At 38.7% G+C, this 26351-nt stretch overlaps 1 protein-coding gene across 8 annotated transcripts in view; it reads left to right on the forward strand.

Annotated features, from left to right (window-relative positions):
* LOC106855662 (poly(rC)-binding protein 3-like) overlaps positions 1-26351 on the forward strand; it is a 501269-nt gene that overhangs the window by 310554 nt on the left and 164364 nt on the right. For all 8 annotated transcript variants that reach the window (XM_088171732.1, XM_088171723.1, XM_088171749.1 and 5 more), the window contains exon 4: positions 13899-13984. The gene's annotated coding sequence lies outside the window, so the exon portion shown is untranslated. The remainder of the gene's footprint in view (positions 1-13898; positions 13985-26351) is intronic.

Here is a 26351-nt window from a genome sequence, read left to right on the forward strand (position 1 = left end):
GACTGGAGCAAGTTATTCATTCATTACACATTTATGAGATTGATTATTCATCTGCTAATGTGTCTAGGAGTGCAAATGCCTATTTACTTGCTGTCTCAAGGTATTAAAACACTGTAACAACATAGTTAAAGGTAACTTAATGGTATTACAAGCTCTACTAGTAACAGAAGTATGTTTCAACTCTTTATTTTCTTTTGCATATCATGGAATTCATTTGGGATACAACTGAACTGAGGTTTTCACTTTGTAAAGGTAAAGGGACTCAAACAATCAGGAAGCCCATGTTAGTTGCAGATTGTTTGGTAACATTTCTTATGGACTACTCCCCTATCCAGGATCTTTTCTTGAAAGAAAGTTTTTCCTAGTTTCTAGCCTGAACCTTCCTTGCTGTGGCCTATGTTCATTGTTTCCTGTCCTGTCTGTTGTGGGCACGAATAACTGATTTTGTTTTACACCCTCACCTGAATCTTCCTGTATTGGAAGAAGCAGAAAGATCCTTTCATTTCTCTTGCACTCTGTCCTTATGTTATGCGTCTCCAGACAGAATTTGTCTTTCTTACAGCAGATTGAAACTCAATGGCAATTTTTTATGAGTCTTATACCTTTTTTCCATTGTTTTCTTGCATAGGCACTATTTTTCCATACTGCTGTTGCATAGACTCAGGGAGAGTGATTGATAAATTTAGAAAAAACTGTGAGGATCTTATCACAAAGGGGGATCAAATCTCCTCAGCAAAATAGTTGGTGTTTGTCTGGTGGTGACTGGAGTCTCTGCTGTAAGGGCACTTGCAGCAGCATTTTCAGCTGTATTGGGGTGTGCTCTTGAAGCTCTGCTCTGCTCATTTCTTGTAATCCAGGCACCATCCAGCATTTCTTTAATTCATTGTTACTTATATATCTTAAGTACATAAAAAGCTCCTCTTAAATATCTTACCTGCACATAAAATACTGTCCTGCCTGACCATTTATGTGGGAACAATTTGTATTGATTACTTAAAAATGTCTTTTTTACACAAAATTCTGCAGCAGCAACCAGCAAGAGCAGTCTTTGGGACATAGGGTGTTAACAAAACCAGCTGTACAAATTGGACTAGGCACAGTGTGACCTGGGAGGAAGGAGTCATTTCCAGAAGTGTAAATTCTTACCAGGAAGCGTCCTGAAACTCTTGTGACTAATAGAATGGGAAGTCTTTTAATTTTTTTTTTTTTTTATAAATTAGTATTTATAGTATTTTGTATATTTTGTGGCTAAGGTAATGCCATCTGGAGAAAGAAAATGTTTCTTTTTAAAGTGATCCATATTACTTAATTTCTAACTTTTCAGGTGTATTACATAAATTCATTTCTTTCTGTTTGAGCAGAGGTATGATGACAGTTCACTTTCCCTTGATATTCCTTTGCAGAAGCTATAATTCCCTCTCTTGCTCTCCCACTGAATCCTTTTTTCTTTCTCTGGGCAGAAGAGGATAGCAGGAGGTTTGATGGTGCAGTGGATCTTCTCTTAGTATCTGAACCAAAAAGGGTCATCCAGGTGCAAGCTTTGGTGCTCCTCAATTTGAATCTTTTCTCTAGCAAGTAAACATTCTAACAGAAGTGAGAGTTTTGAATCCAGAAGGGTTCCTAGCTACTAAAAGTTTTCTTTTTATATTTATCTTGGAGTTCTGACACTCCAGGAACTGAGGTAGACTTTAAAATTTCACAGGATCAACAGAGCTGACCTGACGTGTGATTCCTTTTCAGGCTCTGGGTATCTCTCACTGGCACTGGCATCAAACTGACCTTAGTGAGCGAGGCATGGACATTAAAGTACCTGGTAGAATCCATGCTGTGCAGAAATTGTTCACTGGTTCACTGAAGCTTGATTATTTGTTGTTTGTTAGTGGTTTTTGGTTGTTTTTTTTTAAGGAATGTGAGCATGGAAACTTTGATATGATTATATGATGGAAAATAAAACATGGCTTCCATATGGATTCAATACCTTAGAAATAAGGTACAGGAGAAAAAGGTTAAATGTTTCAAATGTTCTGTGGAAAGAAGAGTGAATTCTGATTTTCTGGTCTGTCCTGAATGATTTGCTCTGATAGCTGGGGATTTATTGACTGAATCTGCATCATTCAAAGAAGCAAATTAGTGCTTTGCTGTCAGATTCTGAGAGTTCTATGCTGTGATTTTATCTGTTTAAGCAAGAAAACATACGGTTTTTACTGTCTTTTCTTATTTGTTTTACTCCTGATGCACAGGAGTAGTCTTCCCACCTTGTTTCAGCACTGCTTCAACACATTCATTGCTCAAATTATAGAAAGAGATCAATGATAAGGGACGTGCTTGCTTCATTTGTGCTGTAGACAAATTACAAGTTTATAGAAAAGACTGGATCTCTGTTAGCCAGATTTCAGCACTAGTTGAGATCCCTGGAAATGTTAGTGACTAGGAGTTGTGTGGGCAAGGGGTGGACCATGGCTCTGGTGGTCCAAACACGTGTGGGTCCTGATTCTGTGCTCAGCTGGGCTGGTGTGGCACCATGCTCTGGCTTCAGCAGGGAATGCTCAGTCGGAAATGTTGGTATCAAACCACTCTACTGGGCAACCAAAACAATCTCTGTGAATAATACTGAAAGGCATTGTGGTTTTATTTGCCAGCAGTGGTGTTTAGTTGCAGATGTACCTTGATATAGATACATTTCTGATCATTCTTTCTTGATCTTGTAAATCTAGCAAAACTAGACAGATTAAGCTCTTATTATAATCAATATATATCTTGATACATTTATCAGTGCCAGTAATTTCTCTTTATATCAAGCATCCCTAGAATGTGACCTCTGTCACAATCTTACACCTACAACTGAGGAGAGCAAGGAGCATTGTGGCTCTTGAAATGTTGTGAGAGAGAAAATATATTGGAGTGAATGGAGGAAGTCTATTACAGTAAAATAGGGCATGTTTTACAGATGATGTCAAATTCACTTGGCTTTATTTCTCATTAGTGCAACCAAGACTATGGCCTATGCTGGATATAAATAAATTTAGGTGGTGAAAAACAGCCCTATCACTGAATTTAAAATGAATATTTTAAATTGGCAAGGGTTAAAGGAAGGACCATTAGAGCTGAATAAGTATTTGATAATGTAGTCTATACCTCAATACACCTGCCAGGAAAATCCGTGCTCAAAATTGCTGAAAAAAATTTTTTTTCTCCCCATTTGTTTTTAATGTTTAGAAGATTTTATACTATCCTCAGGGAAAAAGTTCCTGGGTTCTCAAAAAGCTGCCCTGGTAAATACTGAGAAGGCTGAAGGCATCCCTTGATCCAATGTATCTACAGCTGGGGAGAGGCTGTGGAGGCTATCCCAGATTGTCCTGCCAGTGTGCACAGTCCATGCTGTGGGGAGGCAGAGCAGCTCCAGGGCTACACACCACCTGAGTTGCTCAGGTTCTCTCAGAATGCAGCTTGTAAAATGCTAGCAACCCCTCATGATTGTTTCCACAATTTGTGCTATAAAATATGCAAACCACCAAAGCTTAGCAATGTGGGAGCACAGCACTGGATGCTTTTTGACTTGTGCTACATCACTAGCATACACAACCAGTGTAGCTCTGAGATTATTGGTTTTAAGGTGATTTCTTCCAATTGAAGATACGACCCAGTGTGTTCAGATACATCTGGACCGTGCAGTTCAAAATCTCTTTTATTTAACTGCCCACTTCTTCTGGTTTTGAGTCCCTCACTTTAGTGCACCACTTCATATTCTCTGCTCCACTGTAAACTTAGAATAAAGTATTAGGGGGAAGATGGTCAGTATCCAAAAAATCACAGCAATATCCTACTGGAGATGGCCTGGGCTCAGTTTGGAACGTTGCATCTAGGAAATTCAAGCAGTCTAGAAAAAAAAAATATGGAACTGCTTTCTGATGAACGTCCTACCAGGAGAGCAGCTGGGGGAAACACTGAGAGGTTTTCCCTGACCCTTTGTTTTTATATCTCTTATGTTCTTGGCTCTGAATGTGCAAAGGGAAGCAACAGTATAGGAAAGAGACCTTTTCTGTACATGCTAGGAGGCCACACTCATATGTAGGGAAATTGAATTATTTCAGTCTGGTATTTGTTTTTTGTATCAAGAACTGGTTTCAGTTCAGGTAACATTATTCTTGAAGTTTGGTTGGTTTTTCAGTTCAGTTCATCCAATCATAAAACTGCATTTTAGAATTACCTTTATACAACTGCTATTGCAGGGATCAACTTCCACTTGGTGCACGGTGAACATACTGCACTACTTCTTCAGCTTAGCACCCAACATTCAAAACTGAGCATTGTGAACCTGGATGGACATCAATATCCTCACTTGAATGTAAAACCCAACGTGTGCAGTTGCACAAATAAACAAAATAAGTTCACACAACAGGGGAAGTGTGAGCCAACAAAACAAAGGCACTAGGCTAGAACAGAACCAAAGTATGCCTTGCCCATTGTGTTCCAAAGCCGTTTTTCCAGGTTCTCTGAGTGCTGGAGAATAATGGAACTCACAGTGACTTTCTGGCTTCTATTTATTTTAAAAGACCAGAAAGTAATTAATTACCTTTATTTTCAGTTAGATTGACAATACATTAAAAGAAGCCATGACATTGCACATGGAATATCTGCATCTATTTTCAGATGGCTAACCATGCTGTTTAGTACCCAATTACTAAAAACTGAAACTCTTTGCTTATGTTCATGCTCCATAGATGTGGCTTTTTCCCTGCAGTTAAAGTAGATGTTTTCACTGCTTTTAATTGGCATCTTTCTCTTTGTTCTGTAGTTTTCTAATCAGTGGTATGTCATCCACATGAAAATCTTTAGTAGGTATTTGCAGTTTGTATTCTTTTAAGGGATGCTCTTCCATATGAGCATAAAGTCATACAAGTAAAAAAGATAGCAAATACTTTAGAAAAATTGTCATTTTATTAAAATGAATATATTTTTACTCAATATTTTTTGTAATTTTTGTTCAAGTATAGTACAGTGTTCTGCATGCAGATGCATACACAGGTACATGATCCTTATCCTTGACCTTGAGATTTCTCTTTTTATATCACCATTAAACACCAATTTGTTACTAATGTATACTTTGCAATTAAGAATTTATTGCTTTAAAAGCAAAGGCAGTTTCCTGCCTAGTCCTTAATTAATCTTTATCTAAGACACTTAAATATTTATAGTGACTTACTTCTTTTTTCATTATAAACACTGTAGTGCTTCAAAGAACTTTTATGTTTCTGAAGAGTTTTCACTTTAAACGCAATGGCTACTCATAAAAAAAATTCAGCACCTGTCTCAATCCATAGAATGTGATGTTATTGCAGCTGCAGGCACAAAGATGTGAGGTTTAATGCTGACAGATTGGTACAGAAAGGGTCAGGTTTCCCTTAGGCCTCATTCTCCCTCACTGAAAAGTTGAACAAAGCTCAGGTACACTATTACTGTGCCTGCTAGACATAAGCAAGGTCCAACTAACTTCAGTGCATGCCAACTACACAGCTAAGGGAACAAAGAAATATTGGATCTATTGCTTGACCTTCTGCCTGCGTTCATCAGCCTTCCCTGTGCCAGAGCAGCACACTGCTCTCCCAAAGGACAGCAGCAGGGAGTGCCAGGGGATGTTTTGCCACACCAAGGAACAGTGTTTCCTGGCTACTGTACCTAATGAAAGCTGCTGTCCAGTATCTGCACAGGGGGCTGGGTTATGCTTCCACCCTCAGCCCACCAGTTGACTTTACTGCAAACCACTTGGCCCAATCCTCAAGACAATATTTTAGACTATCTCAAATTTGCTGAAACCCTGCTTATCTTACAGATTTTCCCAGGGGTGCCTGGACCTGAAATAATCAGCTGAGCCCTATTCAGTATGCAACCTTTCAATTCCCCCAATTACTTAGTGCTTTTGGTAATGATGTAGCTGCAGATAGAATAGATTTTGCTTCCTTATTTTACAGACAAACCTACCCTGGAGCTGGATGGGAGGAACTGGCCAGCAGTGATTCCACAGCACACCTTCCCTGACCTTCTTTAAGTTTTTAAAGCCATTTTTCTCTATCAGCTTTTCTTTTTCTTTTCTGCTTTCTCTTTACAGAAGAAGGGAAAGCGTAATTTAGAAGAGGAATCCTATTTTCATACACTAAAAAAAACAGCTCTGCTGTTGAAAAGCAGGATACAGGTGGGAAGGGAATAGTTTAGGCTCATAGTCAAGGATCTGCAAACTAATTGGGATTCTGCATCATATATTCTGCAGGAGGTCACACTTAGTGATCAAAGACGACCCATAAGAAGGTCTTAATCTGTAAGCAATGCCTTTCTTTTTGGCACAAGGAAGGTTAAGGTGGACTTCTTTGTGCAAGTTAAAAGAAAGAAACATCAGTGTGCTTCTGCATGGTCAAATTGCCTTAAACAATGGGATCACAGTGTTCTGGGAAACACAGCAGGTAAAATTGCTAAGCACATATGAGAAAACTGAAATCTAAATTGCAGTACAAGCAAATGACCTGCTGCTATAAAACGTACCCTTACAGATTTGCTTACTGATTGCAACATGCTATTTATTATGTGTATAAGCTGTAGATTGATCAAGATTATTTGTTTCCATTTATATCTTGTTGGAAAGCAATGGGAGATCACTGTGTGAGTAAGGTGGATTACTGCCAGTCATTTTGATATGTGAAATGAGGAAATTGAGTAACTATTATTCTTGTCACTTTCAGCAGAGTTATTTAACTGAAACCATTGCTTAAAAGGTGGGATTTTTCATACTGTTTAACTGGAAATACTTAATGTAGCCAGAGATTTATACTGATGCTTGAATGGATGAAATATTTTAAGTATTGCAGTGCTGAGTAAGGATAACATAACAGTATAATTGGTGATGTGTGATATGCATCAGGAATGTCAGCTGACCATATTAAGTGAAATCTTGCTCATCTTAATGATCATCATGTGAATAATTTCAAGGATGTCACTGAATGAGATTCTTTTATAAAGCAAGACCATTATTTTAATGTATAAATGAAACGAGACTGTGCCCACAGATTCTTTTAACAAGGTATACATTCATTTATTCTAGTCCTGCAATAAAAATAGCTGATTGAACAGTTTTTTCTTCCTGGTATACCTACATCTCCTGTACAGTGAGTTCTCTGTGCAAATTGTAAGTCTGTGTTATGGTTGTCCTGTTTTGCTTTGCTGGAGGGTGGTACTTTAATGAGTGTCACTTTTGTGATGCTAGCAATAACTTTCAGCAATTCACAGTGAGAATTCACTTTTATTTTCAGTTGTCTTCTGTTAGCATCACCATTTCATTAGACTTATCTTATTCCAGAGGCAGAGCAGTTTATCAGATAACGAAGGCTGAGTAAGCCTCACCTATGTGACATGTGGCGAGTTATGTCATTTCTCTGCCCTTATCTGTTAGTTGTGTCATCTCTGTCAGTCTGCTGTGATGGTACTTGCACAGCACCTAGGACAGCTGGCATAAATTTTACTTCTAGTTCTACCCCTTTCATTGCAAGACCTGAGGCGTTGGCGCAGCCTCTTTGTAATTGCACAATGCTGCATCTCAAATGGTAAAGGATTTCGATACCCACTGTGGAGAGGAATGATAACTCTGGAACTCTTTAATATTCCTGCTGAGCAGCAAGGCACAATAAGCATACCAAATTGAGATGGTGCATGAACTAGACAGTCTCTCAGAGATCTCCTGTTCTTAACCATTACTGATCAGTGTCTATTGCATAGAGAAGAGGCTATCTCCTAGAGAGTGTGTCAGGGAAACAACCCTTGTTCTTTGCTATCTGCACAGTTTTCCCTAAGTGTCAGCCCAAGCTTGTCAAACAAGGATACTGTACTGACCACCACATTCTTTTTTGTCCATCCTTCCCAAGGCAATGCTTACTCAGCTGTGGAATGTTCCTCACACACCTTTGTGTTGCACGTGTCCTTATGAAACTAAGCTGAGGCAATTAGAAAAGTTCAAGCATTTAGGTATTGCTTCCTGACACGCCATGGAAATCTTCAACAGAAAACCAGCTTGCTCCTAGCTAAGGTAGCACAGTGTCTGCTGCCTCTAGAAGAGCACATCACAAGTAGGTGGGAGATTTCTCTAGCACAGCAGCCACAAGAAATCTCAGTGCATTATGGACAGTTGGGACCAAATGAACAATCAGTATCGAATTAAGGAGGAGACAGCTGGGAGGATTTGAAATCTTTTGCTCCCTTGTCATAGATACTGTGATATTGCCTGTCTCTAAATGAAATAACAATAGGGAAGCCTCAGGGCAGATTGTCTGCTTCTCCTCTCTTGGGGAGTATGCCTTGTTTTGCTCAGCATATTAGAGGTGGCAGATCCATTGTAATGCAATGTCAAAGGCCTTTGGGACTTAAAAAATGTTGTGTGTGTGGTATTGGAAGGGCAAAGAAAAAGCATTGACCCTACCAGATGTGATCTTTTCAGGTGGTGTGTATGCACTTAGGTTGGCCAAGCTTAAAGAAAATTAAATCATTCCAGGTGATTGTCCAAACTTAGAGCAAATATAATTATTCTAATTGATTGCCTCCATAGCTTTTAATCAAAACTCCTCGAGGAACCTTTGCATTACAGATTACATGATGGTCCCAATAAACTTGTTTTCTTAAAATCTGATTCACTTTTGTTTTAACATTTGACAAAAATGTTTGTTAGATCCAAACAGCTTTTTTAGAAATACTTACCTGTGTGAGGAAGCAGTTTGCCAGGCTGATTGTTTTGTACTCACACACAAACAACAAATCCAGGTGCAAACTAGCATGGTCATTTGTTTCTGTTTGTTATTCAATTATTTCTTACTCATCTGTATCTTGCTGAAAGTTGTTTTCATCTGTTCAGCAAGTAGAAACATTCTGCTTACTATGCGGTGGCCATTCACGAGCATTGTCATTCTTCCTCCACCATAAGGCGCATAAGGCAGAAGTTGAAACTCTTGTTTAACAATGCATAGCCAATAGAAAACAGCTGACAAACCACCCACATGTTAAAAGTGCCTTGTCCAAACAATTCAATGCACAATTAACAAATGCGTCTGCAGAAATCTGCCCATTAACAATTTCCGACTGGAAAATAGGGCTGGATAATGCATTTTCAGACTGTCTGTACTGGATGTGGTAGGACAGTAGGGTTGCATCCTCATACTCCTAGAGAACAGAAACATTCTTTGTCTAGCTTAAGTTAACTGAAGGTACGGGATTGGTGAATATAATGGAGGTGCAACAAACCCAGTCTGGACATTTTCACTGAAAACAAAGTTGCATAAAGATGTTGCCTGCTCCAAGGATCCAGTGGGTTGATCTTGGCCAGTAGCTAGGCACCCACCTGGCTGCTCTCTTAATCCCTCCTCAAAAATCTCATTACTCAGAATGAATTAGATAATTTACCAGTTACTGTCACAGAAAAAATAAACTCAGCTTGGGGACTTGAATACCTTGCAGACTGACACAACCCTGCTAGCTGAAATACCAATCAACCTGAGTGGTGACCTTTTAAAGTGGACAGGTGTTGGAGTAAGTACATGCCTGCATAGGAAAGTCTTTTTGATTGGACAGAATAATGATTTCATGTTAATTGAAGTAACAATTAACAAGCTTTGAAGGAACTTATGCAGACACACTGATTTGTATGTAAACCTCATTTGTTTCCCATCAGTTTTGAACAGCAACCATTTCTCTGTATAGAGTATGAATTTCAAGAGCAGTCACTGTTCCAATGCAGTAGCAAGAAGCAGCTTTTTCTTCAACATCTTTTGAGTCTGGTTTCCCTTTTTGGCATAAGGTTCTTAAGAATTGTTCCAGCTAGTGTGCAAGAAACTTTTTGAGGGCAGAAAATTCTGAGTTTCACTAGTACCTTTGTACAGCTTCACATTCTAGGGTAATTAGAATAAATGAAGGGGTTTATTTTCAGAGTTCTTTACAAGACCATCTGTAGTTTAGGAAATAAAAAATTAATACAATGATAATTGTAATAATCCTCTGTACATACCTGTGATAATCTTTTGGTGTTTTGGAATTTTGCATAAATGAGTAACTAAAAATGTCTACATGAGGTCAGACAGGTTTGTCTACCTAAGTCAATATCCCACCTACAACAGTAGCCAAAATACCAAGTTAGCTTAGCCTAGCATGATATATTCAGGATATTTAACAATTTAAGAAGCCATGCAAATATTTTTTGTCCTGAACAGACATTGAGTAACCACTACGAAAGTACTGGAGGAAAATTCTCCTCAAATTTCTGGTTCACTTCCCAGTGACTGGGGTCACACCAAGCTATGCCCCATCCCTCCTCCCACCTCCTGGTTTTCAATGAAAAATAGCATGGGTAGGTAGCAGAGGAGAATAGTGATAGCAGCCAATGTTAGTGATCTGGGAAACCAAGAGTTGTAGGGCCTGACATGCCTCACAACTTAGTTGCCACCTACAAAAACAGAGATCTAGTCAGCCAAAGTCTGCCAGAACATTTCCATCATAATCTTCTAAAAGTGTTTCCTAACCATGGCCCTTTTATCTGATCAGAAGCATCGGCCATCCCATGGTGGAAGTCACAAGCCCTTCACTCGTAGCATGAGTCTCAGGGCAAACTCTTTAATAGATCTGCATCAGATGAGCAGAAGATTGACACAGAGTTCAAGCAACCTCGCTTATTCACTAAAATAACAGTATTTTATCACCACAATAAATAGAAAATGACAATTCCATATTTGGAAAGTCTGGGAAAATCTCTATGCCTCCCATCATGAGACTCAGTTAAGATGAAGACCACTAACTGTACAAGAAAGACCATTTCCTTCTTTTTTGAGGGGAAAAAATTCAATAGCATTTCTTATTTCCATAAAATGAGAGGTTTCTTTACCGATCCCTTTAGTCTTCAGTAGCAGCTGGATACTTGGATGCCAGACCTGAGGATCATCAGAAAATCCTAGCCTAAAGCCTGTCTGCCTGAGTAGGCTGCACTATTTGAACTTAAAATGGTCCATAAGCTCTCTGTAGATATGTTTATAGAAATCTAAAATCACATATTTGCACTAATGCTAACACCTGCATGTTGCAAGGGATGACTTAGAATTCAGAAAAAGAGCAAAATTAATGAGAAAAATTGCAACAGCTGTATTTAAATCAGACCAAAGGACAATCTCTCTTGGTATCACCCTACAGCACTCTGTAATGTTTCTTAAGCTGAAGATTTATACCATGCAGCTCTGGGTAAAACACAGACTAGTACTGGCCAATGTTTCTTTTACCACTACAGTGACTTGCATTTTGAAGCCCACACATGTTTGTGGCTTCCCACCACATCCTGTGGCAATGAGTTCCACCCTTTAATTATGATCCTTGTGGAAAGCATCCTTTCTTGGGTTACATGTTTTAAACTTGCTAACTGCTCATTTTATTGTGACTGCTTCCTTTGCCATGAAATAAAGTGAAAACCATTCTTTATTCACTTTCTCAGTACAATTCATGGCTGTCCTGGGGCTCTGTCGCAGTCCTTTTCCTCATTTGTCCCTCTTCCATATGAAAATCCTAAAGCCTTTCTTTTTTCTTTCCTAGTACAGAAACCATTAAATACCTTTGATCATCCTGTCACCCTTTTCTTTATCCTTCTATTGCTATCCTGTCATTTTTGAGGTGAGATGACTGGAACTGTATTCAATATTCAAAATGCTAGGTGGGCAATGGATTTCTTTGGCAGCATTATCGTGTTTCTTCTGCTGTTTTCTGTTCTATTCCTAGTATTTCCTAATATACTGCTTTATTTTTCTTGACAGTTGATGAGGATTTAGGTGACATTTTCATAAGGCTGTCTCCAAGCTCTCTTTCCCAACTAGTAGTTAATTTCACTGTGTGTTTATAGATTTCCCAGGGTACAGGTAGGAGACCTCAGTCATTTAGTCTTGAAAACACAGCTAAATTACAAGAGGGGTTGGGCTGTAAATGGGAGATTGTTGATAGAATTTTATATTTGCTCAGTTCTACTGGAAAATTTTATTCTTCTGTTTTGTTATACCAGAGGTTTCTCTCATGTATGTGAGGCAGTGTGAGTGTTTGCCACAGATCTCATCTTTTTAATGGGCTGTTGATTCTTTTAACAGAACATTAATTCTAACAGGAAACTCATTCAGGAAAGAGTTCATTCAATGAATTTTAGAGAGGATTTTGCTAATTTTGCCACTAAAAGGCACATCCTGACCAAAACCAAGAGAATCCAAACAAATGCATAATCCTCTGCAGTACTGACTTGATGGACATTTTATCCCATCGCCTTCAATATTAAGTGGAGATGCATAGCACTTCAATCTTTTTCATAGCTGAAATGTGCTATTAGTATCATAATGATTGCTAAAATGGAGTTCTGGAGCTTAATGAAATCTGGAATGAAATAAATCACTTCAGGACTGTAAAAACCTAGCTGTGAAAGAACTTTAAATAGTTGTCTCTAAAAGAATGCGGACAGAATAAATATATTGCTGCAAGTCAATCAGCTTCATCTCTGATTTTAAAAATATTGCTATATTTCCATGATTGCTGTCAAAAATTCCTTAATGAGCCAAAGACACCTCAGTATCATATCACAAGTAGAGATTTTTTTTAAATTAGGTTTTCAGCTGTCTCCTTTCATGAAGTGAGTGTTATTTGGATTTGTCCTTGTTACCATAAGTTTCTGTTTTCAAATTTGTGGCTGCCCTACAGTACAGAAGGTAGAGATCTATGAAGTTTTCCTGTTAATGCAGTTTTCTCTGAGCAACATTTCTGCTCCTTACTAATTCTGTTTATTCCTGTGTGTTATAGGCAGAGTTTTATTAGTATGGATTTTATATCTTCATTCCAGTCTGTCCTGGGGATCTTGGAAAGATTGACAATGGAAACATTATTTTGTAGCTGTGGTGGGCTGGCTTTGGCCAGCAGCCAGGCACCCATCCATTTAGTCTTTCACTTCCTCTTCTCAGCAGAACACAGGGAGAAAATATGATAGAAAATCTTACAGATTGGAATAAAGACAAGAGGATAATTCACTGATTGTCATCATAAGCAAAAAAAAAAAAACCCCAGACACTGCTTGGGGAAAATAATTTTTTTTTTCCAATTAAAAATAGCATAGGAAAGTGAGAAACAGAGACAACACTAAACCCACTTTCCCTCTAACACTTTTTTATTTCATAGACTCAGCTCCACTTCTTAATTCCCAACTCCCCTAACCCCTTCCACCACAGCCTGCAGCCTGCATAGATGGAAGCACTCGTCCTAGTCTCAGTTTCATTTTGATTTGGAGCGTTAAGGGGGCTTCTTGATACAGTCAACTCCCCTGTTGTCTCTTAAGGACAATTGGAAATTACAAAGCTAGATTTAATGTGGAATAATGTTTGAGTACAAAGAGATAGTCTCAGCTACTAGACCACAAATTAGGAGGCCAAATACATTAACTACTCCAAAAGATGGCAAATGAACTCTTAGTCATTTGTTTGAAAGACATTTAGGGACGTGATTTTCTGTGCTTGTTTTGGAAAGTCATTTATTCCAGTATATTGTTTTTTTAAACAAGAAAGGAGTCAGGCTTCTTTCATTTTCACTGTTCTGTCAACTGTAAGAGCTTGGAAATGTAGGTATGCAAGATGATAAGTTATATAATTACTCTTCTCATTGTTCCGGCTCCCTATGCACTCCAGGAAGTTCCATCTGAGCAGTTCAGCTTCTGGAAGCCCATAACATCCCTACAAATCCAGTGGGAAAATAAAATCTATTTTGCAAATTAATAACCTAATAAAATGGAAAAAAATCTATGTTGGACAAGTTTTGGTTTAGTATCTGATAGGTGACAAAATTACTAAATGCTTTATTCTTTTCCTTTTCAGAGCATACTCAGCGCTTTTAGATATCTTGAGTCTGCAAAAGCTGACCACCAACAGCAGGTTTTTAGATATCACTGCTCTTCTGACAAGTAAGTTCTTCATTCTCAGATTTTTTTTTTTTTCTCTCTGGTATTCCTGACTTGTATTTAATTTTTGTATTTATTTTGTGGACTATCCCATTCATTTTCTGGGCCAAGTAAACATGAGTGCAAATTGAATAATATAGAACTGCTCTTAAATTTCCCAGCTAGAATGAAACCTATCAATATTACAGATAGAGCTGAGATAAAGTACTGATTCACCCAATTATCCCAGCTTGTAGAGCCAATGGAACTGTGGTCATATCTCTGGATGTTTTGGGAAACCTTTTTCCCGGTGAAATATTTTTGGAATGAAAACCTAAATTATTTAAATATTTGTATGGTTTTGCTGGACTTAGGGAAAGGAAGCTAGAAGAATTTTGAAACCACAGGAAATAATAGTGTCTGGAGATAGCCTCTACAGTTAGAGGAAAGAGTCTTAGAATAACTGGTAAGGGCTGGAAAAAGTGAAGAGGAAAAAAATTTGCACTGGAATGAGGAGGAGGAGGATCCTTACTAGGAGGAATAGAAAAGATAGTTCCTTTCTGTGCAGGACTTGTTGAGGGAGAACTTCACAACTTATTAAAATTTTAATTTTCCTGTGCATAAAGTTTCACTTTGATAAGATACTGCATTTTAAAACACAAAGATATTCTAAACAATGAAGTTCACTTATCCTAACTTCTTAAGTGAGAGATCTTACATATCCAGAGACTGCTGTTCCAAAAATATCAGTGGAGATTCTCATAGCACTACTAAATTTCATCTTTCTCTCTATTTCCCTAAAATTACTGTAAATACTGTTATTTGCTACTTCTTGGAATATATTTCACTTATTTCACTTCAGTGAATCCAACAGATTTTATGAAACACAATTCCTGGTTACAGGTTGGTTCAGTTTTGACAATCATGTTTTATCACTCTGTGGATGATTGGTGTTAAAATTTTAGGACTTTCTTCTTTTTTTTGCCACTGTATACTTCTGAGATAAAGAGGATAATTGAATTTAGTTCATACAGTATCAAATACTGCATGACCTTGTATATCATAATTAAGCATGTTTAACTACCAGCAGTCTCCAAAGCAAAAGTCTTCTGATGTATCACGTCTTATAAATGAAGAAAAAGCGGTATAAAGAATATGCTCTATTTAACAACTGCCCATGGGAATAAAAATATTTGGATTTATATTTATAAAAACAGCTTGCTTCTTTCTTATTGCTTGTTTGGTTGCTTTTCAGGCATTTTAGCTATAAGCACATAGCCAAACTTTTGAGTCTTATTTGGGGTCTTGAAGAATCCCAGGGCCATGGCTTCTATTTCTCTCTTCCCAGGAAGCAGAAGTACTGCTAAGTGATCACTTAGTGATCCAGCTGTATTTCTGCATGGTTCACTTTCCTATTTGGGCCAGGGCATGTCAGAGGTGTGGATAACAATACAAGCTTCCGTAACTACTTAAATGACCATTAAGTAAGAGGACAGACAGGCTAGAGCCGGCAGCTTCCATTCTTCTTGGATTTTTCTGTGAGACGCAGTTTTGAAGCTCTGTCCTGTTTACCATGAAAAGCAGACGGTAAGGAAGATGAGGCTGTTTGACACAATGAATCCAAGCTTAATAATTGAATTATTGAATCTCTGTGGCATTAAGTAAGTCAGGACTGTGCACGAAACTGATTTATCAGTTCATCAAGCCAGGAAATAAATAATAAATTGTGAATCAATCTGAATTGAGAAAGCAGAGGATTTAATTTTGAGATGAAGCAGGGGGGGAAGTTCCAAGGAAGAGGCTTCATTTCTGCTTAGACAAATTAATTTATGTTCATTAACAACATTGTGGTTTGAGGCAAATGCTACAAAAGCAAAGGAGAAGGATAGGCGTATCTTCACCCAAAGTTGAAGTAGTGGTGCTAGTATCTCCTTTTATTTTGTAGTACAGAATTGTAATAGTCACAGGGTAAATCCTCTCTTCCACGAAATAATATTGGAACACAATCCCTCACCTCTGATCACGTACCTATCAGCTTCCTTAATTCTATGGTATCCCCAGCAAAGTATTTATTAGAGTGTACTTCAAACTATTCACTATTCTCATAAAATATCCCTACACAATCTCAGCGGAGCATGTGCTAAATGAAAATATCATAGAAAATACTTGGCAAGAGGAGTCATAACTGAGGGAGAGTTTTTGCCAAAGATTCCAGCAAGGTCCACAATGAGATGTTTTCAGTGTTTTGCAGACAGCCTGCAAGCCTATCAAGCCTATCTGCAAGAATATCTTTGTCAATGAAATTTGCAAGTGATACCAACAGTCCGGACCACTTGCTCTATCAAGCAACCTGGGTTGCTTGGTAACCTCAGCCCATCTGTGTACAGCAATATACTGAATTTAGGGATGAAGAGTACTAGCTTCATCAAGAGAAAGAGGAATTGTGTCCTAAGGGATCCTAATCTTTGAGGGAAATATTTCAGGATCACAGCAAATAAGCTGATAAGCAGATGAGCAACTTCACTGAAAAAAATTCCTAACATAGAACAGGGGTTGTTGCTTTGGTTGTGAGTCTGACTTCAGTGAGACTGATACCAGAAGGCTGTGTTTTGGTGCTGTGAAAACATAGAGGGTCAGAAGAAATTATCACCATCTTTCTTCTGTGCATTTCCTTTGTAATTAGTTTTCTGGAAAAGGGTTTGTTCCCCTCAGTTGGTATTATTAAAGCATTCTGGCTTTCTGCCAAAGTGTAGCAGTAAATAATACAGTGGTTGACCTCACTAGTCTGATAATCTAGTCTGGGAAGTACAGTATTACCCAAAACCAAAAGTGGGTAACATCCTTTTGCATCATCTACTCCCTGCTTACTGTACTGTTGACTGGCAGCATAATTCCTGTAGTCAAAATAATGATGGGAGAAAAGTTTTTGATCACCATAATCAGTTCTGCTCCACTGCTGTGAGAATATCATACGACAGATTATTTTGACTACTACTTTGTTTACATTAGGTACTTATATTAGTAAAAGTCGACCTATATAAAGTAGCATTAGAGAATTACATATAAGTTCCTAATATATTTATCCAGATTCTTGATATTTGCTTTTTGTTGTCTTAGAAACCAATGAATGACATTTCACACGTTTATGTTTATTTATTACATATCTTAAGGTGATTTGTTAGTCAAATTAGCCATTCTTTGTGCTGAGTAAACAGATCAGTGTGGCTCTTTCTGTGCCCTGCAAGATTTTAAAATGAGCAGATTTCAGTCTCTGCCATGGAGCTTTTCCCTACAGTAGAAAGTAAGGTTTTTCTGCCTTTTATCAGCTCTCAAGAGATAGCGCTGCATGAACTAGATTTTGCATAAAACTAATCTGAAGAAAGTGAAGAAAATACCTACTCTGAACATGCAGACGAAGCTACAGATATCAAACTTGGACTAAACACTTCTGTCAGAGGCTGTTTTCTCCAGTCACTTAAACTCTTCCAGCTCAGTGGTTTGATGGTCAGCAAATATTTGCCAATAGACACATAATACTTGAATACTGCATGTTATTTAACATAAATCCAGATATTGAATTTAAGAAGTTGGGCAGTACATTGTTAAAAATTCATTTTGAATTTTAAATTATCTTGTTTGAAATGAAAGGATAATTTAAAATAAAAATATATATTTAAATTGAAAAAATGCAACTATTAAAAAAAATGCAAACAGTTTCAGCAAAATCCATTCTTGTATTAAAAAATTATGTATGACTTCCTATGCAGGCTGCCTGCAGGACAATGGAAAATGAAGCAAGCAGCTCTACTTTGCATGGCTATTTGGAAACACTTGAGGTGTTAAAGAAGTGAAATAGTGGCTTGCCTAAGGCAACAACTGTGTTAAACTTAGATGTTGATTTGTTTATTTAATAAGCATAACAGAAAGGAAAATTACTAAATTATTTATCTTAGTGAAAATAAACAGAATTATTACCATAAAGAAATATTTCATATTTAGGGAATTTCAGAACCAGATTAAATGGACATAGACATATAAAGGTAACATTTTTTTTTGTTTCAGCTTTTAAAGACAAGATAGCATCCCTGCAAATATATTTGAATTCTGTTTGGTAGTTACACAATATGAAGAAAAAAGAAGCTGAATTTGTATTTGATGATTCTTTTTCCTAGAAATGCACCTTGAGTCTTAGGCACTGCTCCAGCTCCCTAATGTAAAATTCCATTCCAATGAGTGTAATGGATTTACTTTCAGATATTTTTTTCTCAGATTTGTAGCAGAATTTCTGCAGTAGAAGCCAAATCGTACGGAATTCTTTGTTGTAGAAAAAGGCATAGGAAAATTCAGATGAGTGTAAAAAGACTATAAATAAAAAACATTAGCCTTTGACCCAACAATTGTCCAGAAACAAGGAAGATTATGCAGACAAATGGTGCTGGTCACAATCTTCTTTCCCCACAGTGTGGCAATTGCTCAGCACAGAGCCATGCTGAATAGATAGATGTGCTTTTGACATCAGCAGGATGGAATATGCCTGCCCACAGTGAGATAGAGCAGTCATTGACTGGGCTGACAGCTATAACAAATAAAGATCTTGGCTCAACGGGAGATGTTGAGCACCTGTGACACTTGTCTTTGCTAATTCAGATTTTTGCAGTTGAATGCAAGAGTGAATATGAATGGTCACAGTCACCTGGTTGGGGGTAGTGTGTGGGCAGCAGAGGGGACATTTGATCGAAGAAATCAGTTTTAGGGAGCCTCTATTCAGTCAAGAAATGCCAGTGGCACCAGACACAAAAAAAAAAAAAAAAAGGAAAATTCAAGTTTCAAACAGTATTCAGGGACTACCTATTCCCTCAAGATTTTGTGGTGGAGCAGGCATTGCCTGCCTTTGCCACCTGATGCTGAACCCACAGGCAGCACCTTCACTCCCTGCAGCAGAGGAAGCTCTCTGCAGCCCTTCCTTCCTCCCCAGAAACGTGTCTGTGGCCCAAGCCTGATCCTGATCCCTCAAGGGGACCCTTTGAGGGGACCTTTTTGAAATCCCCACTTGAGGGGACACTCTGCAGGGGTGCTGGAGGCAACAGGAGCAGTTAAGTGGGCAGGTCCAGCTGAGGTATTGGGTGCCATAGTCACTGCTCTCATCCTCATGGATTCTCATTCCTCAAAAATCCCATGGACACGGGTCTGTCTAACTTCTGGCATCTGATAGAGGGTCCTAAGTTTAGTCATGCCATCATCTCACACTGTTCCAGCTAACCCAGGGGAGGGGTACTTGGAGAGCAAGACCTTGAGGGATTCTGGTCCTTCTAAGGGCTGAGTGAGCCTTCCCACATGCTAGTTTCTTTATGTTGCTGACCAAAAGCAGTGTTCTCCAGAACTGGGAGCTTTGGCTAAGTGCCTAAACGTAGGCAGGACCACTGTGAACTTCAATCCTCCTTCCTGTAAGTGAAGAGTGGCCTCAGTTCCTTACAGCAAAGGCAGGCTGCTGCTCTGCTCCTGCTCTCCAGTGGGCTGGAGAAGGCAGCTGAGCCTTCCAGGTCTGGGCTCTCCCAGCCTTGCTCCCGTGGCCACCAACCGTGGTGTCCCAGCAGGCAGCAGCCCTTCCAGTGACACAGGATTCTGGGCTGGAAGGGTCTCCAGGGTCAGCGTGCCTGCCCCAGCCCTTTGGCCGAGGAGCAGTGCTGCGGCACTCAACATTAAAAATAGAAGAAATCAATGTCGCTGCAGCTGGGATCCCTGGGGCTATGGAGAATGTCTGTGACACCCTGCCCGCAGCAGCTCCTCCTGGGGCTCTGGCAAAGGGCTGCAAATTCCTGACCAAAGAATTTAGGGCAGAGAGTGAGTGTTTCGTGTCTTTTTAAGCAGACTGCCACTTTTGAAGCATGATTCCCCCGTTCTGATAGGACAGGGCAGGTTCGGTCCAGCTTAAGAGTAGTTTGGCTAAATGCAGTCCTGTGTAGCTCAACATGCATAGTATTTTTGTATTGTAGTAGCAATAACCAGTTAAAAGATAACACTTATTAGGCAGATACGGACACATTATTTGCCTGTCTTGTGACGGTAGAAATGAGCAAAAGGCCAGAAATACAGCTCATTAGGAAGGAACTAAGCCATATAATTATCCTAAGAAAATTGTCTTTGTAATTTTTTTTCTTTCTCTCTCTTTCTTTTTTTTTTTTTCCTAATGTTCTTACTATTCACCGAGATTTATATATTGAATGGAAGACCAGAGCATCTGTCTTCTAGCCTATCAGCTTCATCAGTCTTGGGAAGTAGAGGGGGGAAAAAAGGAAAAGAAAATATGTGAATGTAATAGTATGAATTATTTTATGCTGCCATATGGAGTTCAACTGGTTTAAAAAAAAAAAAAAAGGAGATCTCCATTTCAATGCTATTTGTTTTATAATAGAAACTTTCCTTTTCTTCATCCTTCTACTTCCAGAAGGGCTTTCTTCAGTGTATTCAAACCTAGCTGAAAAGTCACTGTTGTCCTAGAAGGGGGATTTCCCTCCCTTTCCTGTCACTCCTGGATACTGTGAATAGGGCTCTGTTTCTCTGAGGCTGAGATCCATCAGTGGGAAGGTGCACTGGGAGCAGCTGAGTATTGCCCTCGACTGCTGGAGGTCAAGTGTGTCACCCCTGGGTGCTGCAGAAATTGTGGCAGGAGAGGGATGGGCAACCCCATCAGTCCTACTGGCTCTGATCCTACAGCACTCAGCATCCTGACCACCCTTCCACAGCACTGCACCATTAATTTAAATTAATTCAGTCTCTTTGATAAATTGTTCCCTAGATAGGTAATGTTTAGTTTTATATTAAATTTCTTAGTCTAGGCATTTAACATTTGTATTTGTATACACATTTTTCTTTGTGTAATCCTGACTTTGACAAGGCATTGATGAAGTAACACATCTTGCAACATGAAGCAAAGGGCTGCTCATTCCAGCTGAGTTCTGACATTTCTAATCACAGTAATTGCATTTCATTTTAGTTTTGTCTTACAGTATTCAGTAGGAATTCTTATGGAGTGAAACTCAAGTCTATGTGAATAATGCTCTGGGCTTTTTTCTGTGATATTGGGAGAGGACATGCAGGAAGGCTGTTGCCATTCCAGCTTGTGCTGTGAATAAATAAGAGACTAATTAACCAGTATAAAATGGAGACAGGACTCTACTTGGTGATTTCATTGGTTTGTGATCAGATGGTTTGAGTCAGAGTAGAACAAAGAGCAGCAAGCCCAACACTAGAGGAGGATTTGAGCTCCAGGAGGAAAGCACAGTCTCAGAGTCTCTGGCAGACACATTTATGGAGAGGTGGCCTGTACTGCAAGAAATGGCCGTGAGGGCATAAAGGGACTTTTTTCTGCTTGTATTTTCATACTTCCTAAATTAAATTGTGCCTATGTGCCTTTACAGGCATATCTCTCTCTCTCTCTCTTTACTTGCTTATAAAAACTCAGACCAGCTCCAAGTTCTTGCTATTAATAGGAAACAGTAAAGATACTTGAAGAAAAGAAACAAGAAAGGCTTATTACCTGCAGGTAAAAGCTCAGAGGGAATAGGATATAAACAGCACAGAAGAAATCTTTAGAGAGTCTACCTGCTAGTGCTTGGCATGCTTTTACTCAGTGTCTGCAAAAGGAGATTTGGGGCAAAGCTGAAAACACTCAAGAGACAGAGCAGAGGGTGTACATGTAGCAACAGGGAACTCCTGTCAAAATTAGCAGAGTTTCTGAGGAAAAAAGGAATAAGAATAGATAAATACTGTTTTGCAAAACAGCTATACTAGTTTAATTGTAACCTTCAAAACATCTAACCTCAAATAAACAAGGAGCCACAGAGGTTTCAGACTGACAACATGAAAGTATGATAAGGTTACAAACAATCTGTTAATTTTGTCTTAACTGTAGTCTTTTTTATCCTTAATTATTGGTAATATTTTCCATGTATTGCCACAGAAAAGGACAGACTAGAGATTCCTAAAACGTGACTGTTGTAAGACAGTGAGAGTGTACATATCAAAATGACCAGAAAGGGACTAGATCAGTCCCCAGGAAATTAAGAATGTGTATTCACTAGGCTTGTAATAATGATAGTATGTTTTATAACATTACATTTACGCAATTGTTATTTCAGTCTTATGGAGCAAAGAGTGCAATCACTGAGATTTAACTTTTGAATAGTGGATTTAATTGACACAGCTTAAAGAATATTCACAGCCCTTCAATAGCTGGTATTGTATTGATGAAAATATGTCTTTCCTCAGCGAATTATTAGCTAAATCATCCTTTTATTTACAAGCAGCACTGTGTCCCTATGCCCTAAATCTTGCTAATTGGAAGAGTGGGAGGGGAGGCAATTTAATTAAGTTAACTTTATTGACACACTGGAGCTGTTGTTTAATAGCACGGTTCCTTGGGGTGTAGTGCAGGTAAATTGAATGAATGCCACAGAATATCACTTCCCTACATTGCATATTCCGAGCCTCTGCCAGGCAGTTTGGGATGAGCAGCCAATCAGGAAAAGGTTTTTCCAGCTTTGCTGGTGTGGCTGGCATTTCCCGTTATGCTCCAAACGAGGTGCCGAGTGCTACCCATGCGTTCCTCTGAGTGTATTGAGAGGAGTAACTCTGGGACTGTGTGTTGTGCTCAGCTGCTGCATTTGCAAGGCAACTTTCTGGACTGGCTCTTCAGCCATGTATCCAAAAATGCCTTTCTATGAAGGAGGAAAACGAGGCTAGTGCGTGTGAGTCTGAATGAAAGTGCTGTGAGTAAACTATTTAATATTAAAACCTCGGTGCACTCATTCTGTATGAGAAATCAGAGTCTAAAAGGATAGGAGATATTTTCTTGAGCTGTGCTTTTCATTAAATACTTGGGAAAAAAAAAATGCAAAACTTCTTTGTTTTCTTTATTTAACAGTTTTTTTAATAAAACAAAAGCTGCAAAGACTTCCACTATGTATGCTCATATACAATTGTGCCTGGTACTATTTCAGTTACTGTTTGTGTTGTTAAAATCTTTGTCCTAATGTCTTACTGGTGTATAAAATGAGTACAACTGCTCCTCTGCAGCTGACTAGAACAAACACCCTTTTTTGCACTGCTCTTCAACACTGCCCACTGAATGATAAAAGACAGCATCTGAGTCTGTTGCACCTGTACTTTCAATCACTTCTTTTAAAAGTCAAGCCAGATACGGAGTTCTGCAATGTAATACCAACTTCCTACAGCTTTTAACCCTTAAAGAATTTATTTTCCTTCATTAAGGCGAAGACCTAAAGACCCAGTTTTATAGTTTTTCTTGAAGAATTAAATACAGCCACTCAGCTAGTTTATGTTTCACTCTAGAAATAATGAGAGGTAGAACTTTAATTGCAATTCATACTTTTCTCATACTCATTCCATTCAATGTTTGAAAATGTTTTTGTGTATTTTTTTAATCTCGAAACAGTTTTTTCATTACTTCAAACGCTGTTGTTAATTTTAAATGCCAGTGAGATGACAGAGCTGGGCTGTAGGGGAGGGGCACTGTTTCTTCTGGTGTGGACCACAGTAGTTCAGAGACACAGGCAAGTTTCAAGAATGTAAATCCTTCTTTAGGTCAGACTTGTGCACCTTCTAACAATCATATTTAAAGAGTTGCAGTGATTTCTGCCCCTATGGCAGACTGATGATGAGACTGACTGTCCTTTAGAATGTCATTTCTCATGGCACACAGGCACTTTTGGGGGTGGATGGCCCTTGGGACAATAATTTTCAGTTCCTCTCCTGACCTTTATGCCCTAATATGCTACACACATCCTCAGAAGTGCTGCCAGGTGCTTTTAATATAGAAACCCAAGCTGTGGTGCAGCCTAGTGAAACTCAGAATCTGGCCCTCTGTTCTGAGCTCTGACCCACGATGTGAAGTCTAGAAGGTTAAACTGCTTTTAATTCAATGTTATATTAACACGGCTTTTGACTGGCACTGCGTGTTTGTGTGTTTGAAGAAAATGATGATGTCTTGCACGAGTAACCCTGAGCAATTTACTTGCTGATATTCTTCAGTGCTCTATTACTTTACTTTCATTAAATGTGTGCTTTGGCAGCCATTGTTTGAAGTCCATATTCCATATTTGTGCAGAAAACTGAAGTTTATATGCTAATGAGAGTGTCTGAAATAAAAATATTCTGAAAGCCTTATTGTGTATCTAATAGAATGAGAAGAAAACATATTTCCATGATGCCACCCCACTGTTTCCTTCGAAGTGCAGCAGACAAATCACTGTGAATCATAAGTGATTATTTTCCTGCATAAGAGTGCATATTATATTTTTAGGTGAAGTTCTTTAAAGCTATTAAAATACAAATACATTATAAATGCCTTCATTTTAGTTTTCCTCGATTGCAGTTTTAAAGCACTATTAAATCAAGGTTTCTAATATTATTTTTTATGTTTAATTTTTAACAAAATTATTTAATGTATGTGTATATTAGTATTAATATAAATTAATATCTGCTAATTGATGGTTCTGAGTGGGGCACAGAACTCATGCTTGATGCTATTGTAGACTTTTATATGTATGTTTTTTGGTAGTAAAATTCAACTTAAGCATCTCCCACCCCTCTCCACAGCCTTCCACCTATCTCTGCCCCTTTCCTTCTCATTGTGCTGGCATAGTTGAACTCCAGAACTGGGTTAGTAACCTTGGAAGATTAGCCATCTCCTTTCTTTTTCTCAAGATCCTTTATAAGCCATAGCAATGTGCTCATCTGGTTTGCAGTGTAGCCTCCAAATCATTGCTCCAGTGCAACTGAACAAGCATCATGGGGAAGTGAGCTGACTCAGTTTAGGCAGGCCAGGGAAAAGTGCCCATCAAACCATCACTGGATTTTAGGACATGCCATTTGCTTGATGCTTTAGCCTGTAAACTCTACACAGACACACTTAAGTAATAGCAGTGGTGTTTTTTCTGAACTAAATCTTTGCTGAAAACTTTTGCCGGTACAGAATTAGATATAGTTTTTGAAATTTGAAGGTTTTTACGAGTTTGGAGATTTTTAATGCCAAAAACTAGGGAAAATCTTATGTCAGTGCATTTATACCACAGATAAGGGTGATTTGTTTATTTTAGAATTGGGTACAAGAAATTTTCTATAATTAAAAGAGTTTGCTGATTTACTAGCTGTTTTTAGGTTTGTTTTTTGGTTTGGTTTTTTTTTCAAGTACATCATATATCAAGTGGATAGTAGTAACATACTGTAACTTTTTTCCCCCCAGATTCTAAAAGAAATTGTTCCTGTGGCTGATCTTTCCCACACCTAAGGGACACTGAGGCAGAAGTTTTGCAGCTGCAGAGGCATGGCATCTTCTATGCTCCAGCTGTTCTGCCTAAAGATGTTCCTGCTTTCCTCTGTCACTGCCATCCAACAGCTGGCAGTGCTGCCCCTCTGTTTTTGCTAGTGGAGTGGTTTGCATGACTGCTCCTTAGCCTGAAACCTGCTAACTCAGCCAGGCCAGTTCAGATCCACAGTTCACACTGCTTAAAATGAACTGGCTCATTTTGCCGTGAGCATTTTAGAGAGGGTTCATACAAAAATCCCTCTGCTGGCACAGCTGTGGGGCGGGGTGTAAAAAACAGGGAGAAGTAATGTTGTCAAAACAGTGATAAGTTTGCTATTCCCCAAGTCTGAACCACTTTAAACACAAGAGAAGGTGACAGAAGTGGCTGTAGCTTGGTCGTGTCCAGCAGACTTGCATTCAGGTGTGATGCTGAGCATGCAGTAATAAGCAAACCCATATGCAAATATTTTTGTTCACACTGATATTTAAATATTCATTCACGGTTTCCTCCCTTCTTAAGACTAGAGCTGGCTTGTACCTTCATTTTGAGGTTGGTTTTCTTTACTTCACATTAATTGATTGTTCATTTATTTAAGTAAGTAGAGATCAATGATGATGTGCCGAATCGTTGCTACAGAGGAGACAAAACTTTGATTTAGACTACAATGTTATCTCTAAGTCAACCAGTTAGGAACATAAGAGTTGATTAGGAGGTGCACTCAGCAGCTCATGGAGCTTGACCTGGCAGTAGACAGCTAATGCTCCATAATCCCAGCTATGGAAAGGCCTAAGGTGTTTGAAGAGTTCAGTTTGGTAATTTACTAGGAAATCCTGATCATTCCTCCAGAAGAAAAATTAAGTATATGAAGAAGATAACATGGCTTGGAGCCCTCAGGAGGAACCCAGATGCTGAACAGGATTGATTAGTTTCTTTGACCTCAGTCAGAAGACTGTTGTTGCAATATCTAAATGGATTGTCTGCCTTATTGTGTATTACCATGGATGGATGGCAGCACCAGTGTCACAACGAGATCCATTCTCTGCTGCAAGGTGTATCATCAACAA

Source organism: Sturnus vulgaris, chromosome 1, assembly GCF_052056855.1.
Source record: "Sturnus vulgaris isolate bStuVul1 chromosome 1, bStuVul1.hap1, whole genome shotgun sequence".
NCBI classification, from domain to species: Eukaryota; Metazoa; Chordata; class Aves; order Passeriformes; family Sturnidae; genus Sturnus; species Sturnus vulgaris.